This window comes from Plecotus auritus (assembly GCF_963455305.1).
Source record: "Plecotus auritus genome assembly, chromosome: 3".
Classification (NCBI taxonomy): Eukaryota; Metazoa; Chordata; class Mammalia; order Chiroptera; family Vespertilionidae; genus Plecotus; species Plecotus auritus.
In genome coordinates this window covers 164,418,443-164,430,523 of record NC_137772.1, presented here as the reverse complement: position 1 = coordinate 164,430,523, position 12,081 = coordinate 164,418,443, and positions in this window count along the sequence as shown.

Genomic DNA, 12,081 nt, shown 5'->3' with positions numbered 1-12,081 from the left:
CAGCGAAAATGTGGAGACAAAGAAACAGATCACAAATGAAAGAAATGGAGGAAAGCAAATGACTGGATATAGAGTTCAAAACCATGGTTATAAGGTTTTTCAAGAATTTTCTAGAAAAGGCTGATAAATTTAGCGAGACTCTCGAGGATATGAAAAAGGACCAACTAGAAATTAAGAATACACTTACTGAAATAAAAAAAAAACACATTATACAGAGATCTAACAGCAGACTAGAGGACCGCAAGAATCAAGTCAAAGATTTGAAATACAAAGAAGCAAAAAACACTCAACCGGAAAAGAAAAAAGAATCCAAAAATATGAAGATAGTGTAAGGAGCCTCTGGGACAACCTCAAGCGTACCAACATCAGAATTATGGGGGTGCCAGAAGAAGAGAGAGAACAAGATACTGAAAACCTATTTGAAGAAATAATGACTGAAAAGTTCCCCCACCTGGTGAAAGAAATAGACTTACAAGTCCAGGAAGTGCAGAGAACCCCAAACAAAAGGAATCCAAAGAGGACCACACCAAGACACATCATAATTAAAATGCCAAGAGCAAAAGACAAAGAAAGAATCTTAAAAGCAGCGAGAGAAAAACAGTTAGTTACCTACAAGGGAGCACCCATATGATTGTCAGCTGATTTCTCAACAGCAACTATGCAGGCCAGATGGGAGTGGCAAGAAATATTCAAAGCGATGAATAGTAAGAACTTACAACCAAGATTACTCTACCCAGCAAAGCTATCATTCAGAATTGAAGGTCAGATAAAGAGCTTCACAGATGAGAAAAAACTAAAGGAGTTCATCACCACCAAACCAGTATTATATGAAATGCTGAAAGGTATTCTTTAAGAAGAGGAAGAAGAAGAAAAAGGTAAGGATAAAAATTATGAACAACAAATACATATCTATCAACAAGTGAATCTAAAAATCAAGTGAATAAAAAATCGGATGAACAGAATAAACTGGTGAATATAATAGAATCAGGGGCATAGAAAGGGAGTGGACTGACAATTCTCGGGGGAAAAGGGGTGTGGGGGGTTCGGGAAGAGACTGGACAAAAATCATACACCTATGGATGAGGACAGTGCGGGGGGGTAAGGGCAGAGGGTGGGTGGGAACCAGGTGGAGGGGAGCTATGAGGGAAAAAAGAGGAACAATTGTAATAATCTGAACAATAAAGATTTATTAAATTTAAAAAAAACAAAAAATAAACAAAACAAAGTTAGGCACAGTTCTCTAAATGGTAGTCTTTAAATTTGTGGTTAGACGTTCATACTTCCTGTCTAAGGTGGAAGTGTGGGTCAGGGCCTCTGTCCTCTCCAAAATAATTTCTTCACCAATCCAACTCCTGGCCACTCTCTAAACTCTTTATATGGCTTTCAATGGACCAAGGGGATCAAGGGCTGTGGAGCAATTTCTCAGATCCATTCATTTGTAAATCTGAAAATGGTGGTGGTGGTGTGGGGGTTGTCTCACTCTTACTTTGATACTGTGATTATTGCTTCACTCAAACTAAGAAAGAATCTCATTCTAATTTCCTGTTACATTTACATTTAAGTTTACTGGAAATAAGCAAATATAGGAGGGAAGTTTCTACCATATCAAGAGAGGTGTTGGGATGAAACACATCCAACAAGCAATTACCTACTCAGTCCAAGAGTCAAGTTGGCTTTGAAGTATAAAGGCAGAAGCTTTTTGAATATGGCCATTATTCAGCAAAAGGCATAAATTTTTCCTTCATACATACATGGTAGATATACACTGAGTGGCCAGATTATTATGATCTCTGAATGCATAATAATCTGGCCACTCAGTGTATATCCTGTATAATAAAAGGCTAATATGCAAATTGTCCCCTCAACCAGGAGTTCGACCAGCAGGCAGGCCGGCCAACCACCCATGTCCCCTCCCCCTGGCTGGACCCCACCCATGCATGAATTCATGCACTGGGCCTCTAACATATATTATATACTGAGTGGCCAGATTATTATGCATTCAGAGATAATAATAATCTGGCCACTCAGTGTATATACACATTAAAAGCCCATGTTTATTATGGGCTTGGGATTGGGATGGTACATACAACTCTACCTCCATCTTCTCAACTTTCATTCGATATGCATTTATTGATTTAACAAGCCAGGCATTGTGCTAGGTGCTGAGGTATATAATGGTGAACTAAACAGCTGTGCTCCCTAACTTTCCAGAAGCTTTGGGAACCTGAGTGTGTGTCATGTTTTATCACATTTTCATATCCCTCTCTTCCTCCTCCTCACTTACCTTTCTCGAAGAATTCTTAAGTAACTGAATGGGTTTTCAAAATCTTCTAGCTTTTTTTCCAGCACACGCTGGCTTTTTCTCATATTGTGTTTTCTTGGGAATTATGACTCTCACACTCTAGCCTAACAGAGAAAATGATTCTGTTTTTATACTCTTTCCTTCACATCCTTGGGATTGTAGTGGGAAAGCACTCACTTTGTAATTAGTCCTGGATTTGAAGAACAACTCTGCCATTTATTATTAGCTTTATTTTTTGGGCAAATTATTTAATCTCTCTGAAACTTGGTTTCTTTATCCACATAGAGCACTAACACTGTCCTGTTTAAGTTGTTGTACTATTTGAGAGAGGATGTCTTCAATATGCTGGCGTGAAGTAGGTATTCCCTAAGTGAACTCTCCTAGGAGCTTCCTTTCTCTTCACGCTGTTGTTGAAGCACCTCTTCCAATCTGGGTACAGGGCTGAGGTTTATTACCAAAGCAGCTTTGTCCCCTGTGTTCTATAAACTAAAAGTCATTCTTTGTATTTCCCGTTTGGAACATGAAGTTACTGACTCTTGTTTTACACAATAGAATTATGGCTATGCTTTTACTCACATTCTACATGGCTGCTTCAATAACAGTGCCATTTCACAGACATGGGCCTGGCTGACCACTCTGCTTTTCCTCATCTGTTCTCCCACTATACCCTTTCTCCTGATTATTCTTTAGGATGTCTGCGAAGACTCACCTATCTTTAGGGTTCATTAATTTGCTTCTTACAATGGAGCAAATAATATATTTAGCTGTTAATCACAAAGTTAGTCCAGAATTTGTCAACAAAGCATAATCAGCCTCATAGATTGTTAACTCCCACTGCGCCCCTAGATTAACACCAAATTGATCTAGTTTTTAAGTTTATGCCTCACTTCTTATTCTCCACCCAACTCACCAAGAGTCATTGAGCACTTTTTTTGTGGGGAAAACTCAACTCATGTACTCATCATAGGACTGACAAGAAATCAATGCCTTTAGATATTATTTATGTAATGCCACCAGTCATTGAAACTTGAGTTACAACTGTTCTCACTGGTCTTTAGCAGAAGCCAGATTCCTCATAAAAAGGCAAATGGACACGTGTCAAAGGTATTAGAGATCATCTAGGATCATTACAATGTTTGATTTTTCTTATTAATTTAAAAAAATCATTGAAAACTCAAAAATATAATTGTAAGAGAACCATCCTAAATAACCAATAAAAGATTGTTAGTCTGGTTAAAGCAACAGTGGGGGATCTAAAGCTCTACCCACTCGGACCCTCCTTATCTAAGTTACTTCTGAAGACTCCATGCCCACTGTGCAGATCAGCGTCTGAAAAATACTAATCTAGGTTAACCCCTTCATTATGCAGGAGAGGAAACAGAGGCTCAGAAACATTTATTCAGACCCCATTCAAGATTCTCTTTTGTTGTTATTTATACCAGTTTGCATGATGGCTGAATAGAGCTAATGGGCCAGGACTAGGGTGAGGCAAGTAAGCTGTCTAGGCCAGTGGTCGGCAAACTCATTAGTCAACAGAGCCAAATATTAACAGTACAACGATTGAAATTTCTTTTGAGAGCCAAATTTTTTAAACTTAAACTTCTTCTAATGCCACTTCTTCAAAATAGACTCGCCCAGGCCGTGGTATTTTGTGGAAGAGCCACACTCAAGGGGCCAAAGAGCCGCATGTGGCTTGCGAGCTGCTGTTTGCCGAGCACGGGTCTAGGGTACAAAAGTTAAGGAGGACCCCTTGTTAGGACTGTGCAAGTGTTGATCTGCACTAGCAGGACCCTGAGAGTGCTTCCTTATATCTTGTGCCCTAATTGTGCTGTTTGTCTCCCTAACCCAAATCCTGCCTCTGTTTATATTTAAAATAGGAAATGTAAGTACATATATTTACAAATATGCCACGTGTACACTCTACCTCTTATTGTTTCTTGCCCTCTTATCTTTGTCTTCCCTACAGGATTGTGAATCTTGGAGATCAAAGACCATAGCTTTCATCATTATATTCCCAGGATTTGGTTTAATATACAGGAAATAATGACTATTCAATAGTGTCTATTTAATGGACAGATGAGTGGGTGGATCTGTCTTTTACGAAGGCTTTTCTGACATCTGAAATTCACCCTGATGGAGAGCATCCTCTGCACTCATAACACATTATCTGAATAACTCAATTCACAAATAATCATGTATGCTGACATAACTTTTATGTTTACATAACTCTCGTGGAGCAATTTAGTTTTCTTTTTTTTTTTTGAAAGTCTTTATTCATTCATTTTATTTTCCCAGGGAAAAGAGGGGAAGGGGAAAAGTCAGCATATGTTTTACAAAATGATAGTAAGTGGAAGTACCCGGCACAGCAAAATCAACCATCAAATAAACAATCCCCAGTGATGGAGGTCACCAAAGCCCAGGGGGGCTCAGTCCCCTGCAGTTTAGAAGTGAGAAGGAATCAGGGAAAGAACACAGGTACATGCTTTACTACCCTCCCTCCCTCCCACCCCATAAATTCAAGATTTCACACAAAGCTTTGGTTTCTAGCTGTAAACATGGAGTTACATTCGTCCGTCTCCTATTAAACAATCTTGTGGCTACTTTGACATAAGTTTTTTTGCACCAGCATGAAAGTTCCTGAGCGACTTGGATAAACATTCATCTCTCCTTTCTTGGTTTCCCAACCCCATTTTCAAAATGAAAGGCCCCCTCATTGCTGCTCTCTACCCTAGGATTAGAAATTAAAACATAGCAATCTGAATGTTTGGCATGAATCACCAAACCTAACCCCATGCGCACGTTGAACCACTTAAAGATGCCGGCTCCGTGCAGCAGCTGTGGCTCCTCTGCCGCCTGGGCCACGTCCTCCCGCACCTTCTCTGGCGCCTTGGCGCAGCCACCTGCAAACTGCTGGTTTGACACTGAGCGCATGGTAGTTGGCTAGGCCCGCGGCCCGGGCCCCAGGTCGGGCAGCTCCTGGCCTCAGAGAAGTCCGGAGGCAAAGGGCGCAATTTAGTTTTCTAATGCTCTGTCTTTATGCACAATTTGATTTTAGTTAAGAGCAAAAGACAATTTGTGTTCTTTTAAAAATTCTCTCAGCATCTAGCAGAAGAATCTACACACTGGCGCAATGCAGCAAATAGTTCTTCACTATGTGAATGAAGAATGAAGGAATAAATAAATATCCTATCTAATAAAGAGGGAATATGCTAATTAACCATCACTCCGTCACAAAGAAAGCTGCACCCACAGCTGAGGCCAAGTTCCCATAAGGAGCCTTAACAAGCAATCAGCAGGGACACCCTCCCCTGCCCCCGTGGGGCTTGACAGGGGACCTCAGGCCGCCTTCCACACCTGGCGGGGCTTGACAGGGGAACTCAAGGTGCGCTTCCCGTCCTGGTGCTGGGCTAGGGGACCTCAGGCTGCTCCCCCCGCCCCAGTGCCAGGCCAGGAGACCTCAGGCCACGCCCTCCGCCCAGGGGGGACCTGAGGCTGCACCTCCCTGCAGATGGAGCTTGACAGGGGACCTGAGGCTGTTCCCCCCTCCTGGTGCCGGGCCGGGGGACCTGAGGCTGCGCCCCCCACACCGCCTGGCAGAGCCTGATGGGGGACCTCAGGCCATGCCCCCCACCCAGCGGTGCTTCACAGGGGATCTCAGACCATGTCCCACACCTGGCGGGGCTTGATGGGGGACCTCAAGGCATGCCCCCCCACCCCGGTCTGGGCTGGGGGACCTCAGGCCACACCCCCTGTCCTGGTGCCAGGCCAGAGGACCTGAGGCTACGTCCCCTGCCCGGCGGGGCTTGACAAGGGTGGGACTAGCCAGGTCTGGATCTATCCCAATGAGGGGGGGGGGTCGGCCGAGTCTGGGTCTCACACGATTTTGAGGCGCATGTGGGTGGGCAGGGACTTGACTCTTGGTCCCGTGGTGTGCCTCAGACTCTGACAGGAGGAAGGTTTTCATATACATTTTACTAATTTTCATCTCTGACACTTCTATTATAGAGAAAGGGCAAATAGCAATATTAAATTATTTCCTCTAATTAATCCCCTTTTAATGTGCACGAATTTCGTGCATCGGGCCACTAGTGAATAAATAAATGGCATCTTCTCAGTTGAAACAGAGTTTATAAAATGTGGTAACTGTTTTAAGTCCTAGCTTGCCTACTAACTAGTTAAGTGACCTTGCACAAATCATTTTACCTCTTTGGCCTTAGTTTCTTGATATGTAAAATTAGGAGGTGGCTTGAGTGATTCTGAAGATATCTCTAGCTTTAGCATTTTGCAGATCAATGATTGTAGAAATCTGCCATGCAAGGTTGCATAGGAGGTCAGGTAAATTTTGCTACTACAAATCCACTAGTCATTCTAACAGCAATTTCCTAAATGTAGTTGATGGTCCAATTTTTAAGTGTTCAAAGAGTCCTGGAATTATGAACAGACTAGAGGCCCGGTGCACAAAATTTGTGCATGGGGTTGTGTGTCCCTCAGCCCAGCCTGCATCCTCTCCAATCTGGGACCCCTCGAGGGATGTCTGACTGCCTGGGATCAGGCCTAAATGGGCAGCCGGACATCCCTCTCACAATCCAGGACTGCTGGCTCCCAACTGCTGGCCTGCCTGCCTTCCTGATTGCCCCTAACTGCTTCTACCTGCCAGCCTGATGACCCCCTAACCACTCCCTTGCCAGCCTGATTGATGCCTAACTGCTCCCCTGCCAGCCTGATTGCCCCTAACTGCCCTCCCCTGCAGGCCTGGTCACCCTTAACTGCCCTCCCCAGCAGGCTTGATTGCCCCCAACTGCTCTCCCTTGCGGGCCTGGTCCCTCCCAACTGCCCTCCCCTGCTGGCCTGATTGCCCACAACTGCCCTCCCTTGCAGGCCTGGTCCCTCCCAACTACCCTCCCCTGCTGGCCTGATCGCCCACAACTGCCCTCCCTTGCAGGCCTGGTCCTTCCCAACTGCCCTCCACTGCTGGCCATCTTATGGTGGCCATCTTGTGTCCACATGGGGGCAGCCATCTTGTGTGTTGGAGTGATGGTCAATTTGCATATTACTCTTTTATTAGATAGGATTGTGTGTCAAAACTAATTCATATTATAATAGGTATATTATGGTTGAGCTATCTTTTGTGGTCTCGCCTGAAAATTAAATACCTAGTATATATAACCAATAATATTTCAAGTATAAATATTCATTTATAGCTTATTTCGATGGGAAAATACACTCATAATTCAACTATGATACTGAAGAACAAATATCCTCAGGTCAGTACATGGTGAAGAAGAAGAATGGAAAAGGATGGAATGTTCCCATGACTTTAACCACAGTTCTTAAAAAAAAAATCAAACATTTCACATTCAGATTTCTGTCTTAATTCAGAAAGTCATTAGGTTATAACAAGGTCAATGTGACTATTTTATTATTCCAAAAAGGTAAAAACAGATCTTTTTAAATGTCCAATTTATTATTATGTTATCATTTAACTTTTTTCAGTATTTACTTTTCTTCTGTAAAATACATGCAAGACAGAAAATGGCTTTTTAAAAATTCCTTAGAGATATATGAGTAATCTTCCAAGAGACTCCCAGAAAAGATTTAACTCTTTCCTCACCTGCTTTTCCTATAATAATATTGAGTTACATTGATAAAAAACTATGAAGATTTGCTAAGCAAATTCATGTTTGGTGACTGAATTAACAGTGTGGCTAAATTGTTGTTTTTCTTAAGGAAAAGTATAGTTTCATAAGGAAGTATTTGGTGGTTCATGAGAACCTCATGCCATTCTGGAGTTCATCATTCAGAAATATGGCCTAGGTATTTCAGTTTATGGTAACTAACAAACCTTGAACATACATTGTCATTTCCAACTCTCCATTTACCTAGGTCCTCAGTCACTTAATAGATTATCACTGAGTGTAAAGAACAGTGCAAGTCCACCATACAGCTTAGATTATGCCGGATTACAACCGTACCCCTTCCACGAGCAACACACCCAAGGTGGGAACTCTATGAGCAACAAAATCCCACTGAAGCAAGTCCTGGTCCATAGGGTTGACTCCTGCAGAGCAGCTCCTCTGCTGTAGTTGTAGTTAATCCTCATAGCCAACTGGCTTGGGGGTCAATCCCTCCCAGTGATACCATAGCAATCAAGGCTCAACTACAATAGGACAGGGCATACAGCCCACACAAGGGGCGCACCTGGAGTGCCCAGTTTGGGTGACTGGGGAGGCTGTGCCACTGGGCCCTATAGGACATCTATTACACAAGAACACTCTACCAAGTCTGGGAGATGTAGCAGCTCTGCCTAATACATAGAAACAAACATAAGGAAGCAGTTAAAATGTGGAAACAAAGAAACATGTCCCAAATGAAAGAACAGAACAAAATTCCAGAAAAAGAACTAAAGGAGATGGAGGCAAGCAAACAATCAGACCCAGAGTTCAAAATAATGGTTATAAGGATATTCAAGGAACTTAGTAAGAACTTCAACAGCATTATAAAAGACATAGAAACCACCAAAAAGAATTATTCAGATGAAGACTACACTAACTCGAATGAAGAATAATTTACAGAGAATCAACAGTAGAGTAGATGAAGCAGAGGATTAAATCAGCTATTTGGAATATAAGGAAGCAAAAGCATGCAATTAGAACAGCAAAAAGAATTCAAAAATATAAATTAAAAAAGAATTCAAAAGGAGCCTCTGGGACAACATTCAGATCATGGGGGGTGCTGGAAGGAGGAGAGATCAAGAAATTGAAAACCTATTTGAAAAGATAATGATAGAAACCCTCCATTACCTGGAGAAGGAAATAGATATATGAGTCCAGGAAGCACAGAGAGTCCCAAACAAGATGAACCCAAAGAGGCTCATATCAAGACACATCATAATTAAAATGCCAAAGGTTAAAGACAAAGAGAGAATCTTCAAAGCAGAAAAGCAGTTACTTACCTACAAGGGAGGTATCAGAAGACTGTCAGCTGATTTCTCAAGAGAAACTGTGCAGATCAGAAGGGAGTGGCATGAATTATTAAAAGTTATGAAAAGCAAGGACCTAAAACCAAGATTATTCCACCCAGCAAGGCTATCATTTAAAATAGAAGGATAGATAAAGAGCTTCCTAGACAAGAAAAAGCTAAAGGAGTTCATCACATCAAATCAGTATTACATGAAGTGTTAAAGGGTCTTCTTTAAGGAGAAAAAAAAAAGATAAAAAATATGAACAATAAAATGGCAATAAATTCATATCTATCAACAATTGAATCTAAAATCAAAATGAATGATCAAGCAGAACAGAAACAAACTCAGATATGAGAATATTTTGATGGTTACGAGATGGGATGGGGGTTAGTGGATGGATGAAAAAGGTGAAGGGATGTAGAAGTACAAATTTTTATTTACAAAATAGTCATGGGTATGTAATGTATAGCATAGGGAATATAGTCAATAATATTCTAATAACTATGTATGATGTCAGATGGGTATGAGATTTATCATGATGATCACTCAGTAAGTTATATAATATCTAAATATAATATTTTATGTCAAATGTAATTGAAAAATAAAAAATTATTAAAAACAAATAAAAAAGAAGCAGAAGAAGATTGTAAGGCTCCGTGTGAAATAAGACAACTTTATTATTTTACCTGGCTGTCATTTATTGGTCTCTTAGACACTGGTTCTTTCCATCTCTTCATGTTGATCATGGTTGGCAAGTTAATATTTCTTGAAAATGATTCCTTCTTCATTTGTCTTTAGTTTTACCCATTGTCTTTAGATCAAACATGAACATTTCAACCCATATTTCAAGTCCTCTTCACCCCCATCATCAGGCTTCTCCATGCCTGCTCAACATAATTTATCCCATCTTGTAGCTCATTGGCCTCAATCTGCAGTTGCTAGTTAGTCTGACCCAGGGGACCCTTTGCAAACATTTCCCATCTTTATTTGTACTAGAACTTTGTGAGAAAAGCTGGTATGTTGGGCCATGTCCTCCAGTGCCTCACCACCTTCTCCTCCTTTTCCTTCAACACCTATATTGCTAGCACTTATCACAAGACAGTGCACAATAACAATAGATATAATAACAATATCTTCCATTACAGAGCACTGACTATGTCAGGCATTAAATTATTTTATACGTGTTATCTCTGCTAAAACAACACGATTAGATAAATATGGGTATTATAATCTCCATTTTACAAACAAGAAAACCAAGGCTCAAAGAATTAAGAAATATTCCCAAAGTTATAGAGTTAGTAAAAGTCAGAGCTGGGTGATGAAATTGGTCATTGAGAGGGTGTGACTGCTGGTTGACCCACTAGTTGGACCTGGGCCATTGGAGGCTCCTCACCTCTATCCTGTCCCTAGAAGCTGCCTCAAGGATAAACCTTGAGAGAGCAATGTGTTGTTGAGACCATCTGGATGGTATATGTGGTTGAACTCATTTAAAACCTCTTTAGAAACTTTAAAGCTTCTGGTGGGTGGGTGCAGAGATCTACTTCTCTTGTGGTATCCTGAGACAAGCCTCATCTGGAAGGATCTGCCTTCTTCTTTGGTCTCTCCTTGTCCTCTTTGTGTGTGTGTGTGGTGGGGGCCAAAGGGGTGTATTTAGATTTCACCTGGGGAACTCCCAAAGTTTTGATCCAATACCAGGATTCAGCCAGCTGGTATGACTCCAAAGCTTTTGATCTTAGCAATTATGCCTCGCTGGTTCCCACAAATGATGGTGCACTGTGAGCAATGCAAAGATTTTGAAAATCCAGTGTCTGCACCACAAAGTTTGCTGTTTAGTTTGGTAAATCAAAGATGAACACAAGTTGTCCTATAAGGCAGTGTGTGTAAAAATCAAACTAAAGTGCAGCCAGTTTCAGAGTTGGGTGAGGGCTTCCCAGAAACTATGATACTTCATTCTTTGAAAGATAGGTAGCATTGTAATGGGTATCTAAACCATTCAAATTTACATGTAATTTTATTCTGGCTTGTGCTGTTTCCTTCATTTTATTTTTATTAGTCTTTGTTTCAATTAAAGAAGTTTTTTAAATGCAAGATTCACATCTACTAATCTACATTTTCCAACATCACTAGTACAGTGTTATGTACACAGTAAATGATAAACAATTTGTGATTAATCATCTATAGTAATAAAGGCATAATATGCTAATTAGACTGGACAGCCGAACAGCCTTCCAAACATCATTCTGGACGTCCTTCCGGACGAAGCTGCCATGGTGGGGGCCAAGGCAGAAGCATTTAGGGGCGATCAGGCAGGCAGGTGAGCAGTTAGGGGTGATCAGACAGGCAGGTAGAGTGGTTAGGGGTGATCAGGCAGGCAGGCGAGTGGTTAGGGGCAATCAAGTAGGCAGGAAGAAGTGGTTAGGGGCAATCAGGCAGGCAGGAAGAGGTAGTTAGGGGTGATCAGGCAGGCAGGCAGAATGGTTAGGGGTGATCAGGCAGGCAGGCAGGCAGGCAAGTGGTTAGGGGCAACCAGGCAGGCAGGAAGAGGTAGTTAGGGGTGCTGAGGCAGGCAGGCGGAGTGGTTAGGGGTGATCAAGCAGGCAGGTGAGCGGTTAGGAGCCAGTGGTCCTGGATTGCAAGAGGGATGTCCGACTTCCAGTTTAGGCCCAATCCTGCAAGGATCCCTGCGAGATCGGGCCTAAACCACCTGTTGGACATCCCCAAGAGGTTCCAGATTGCGAGAGGGTGCAGGCCCGGCTGAGGGGCACGCCCTCCCTCCCCCGCCCCCCCCCGGCCCCATGCACAAATTTTGTGCACCGGG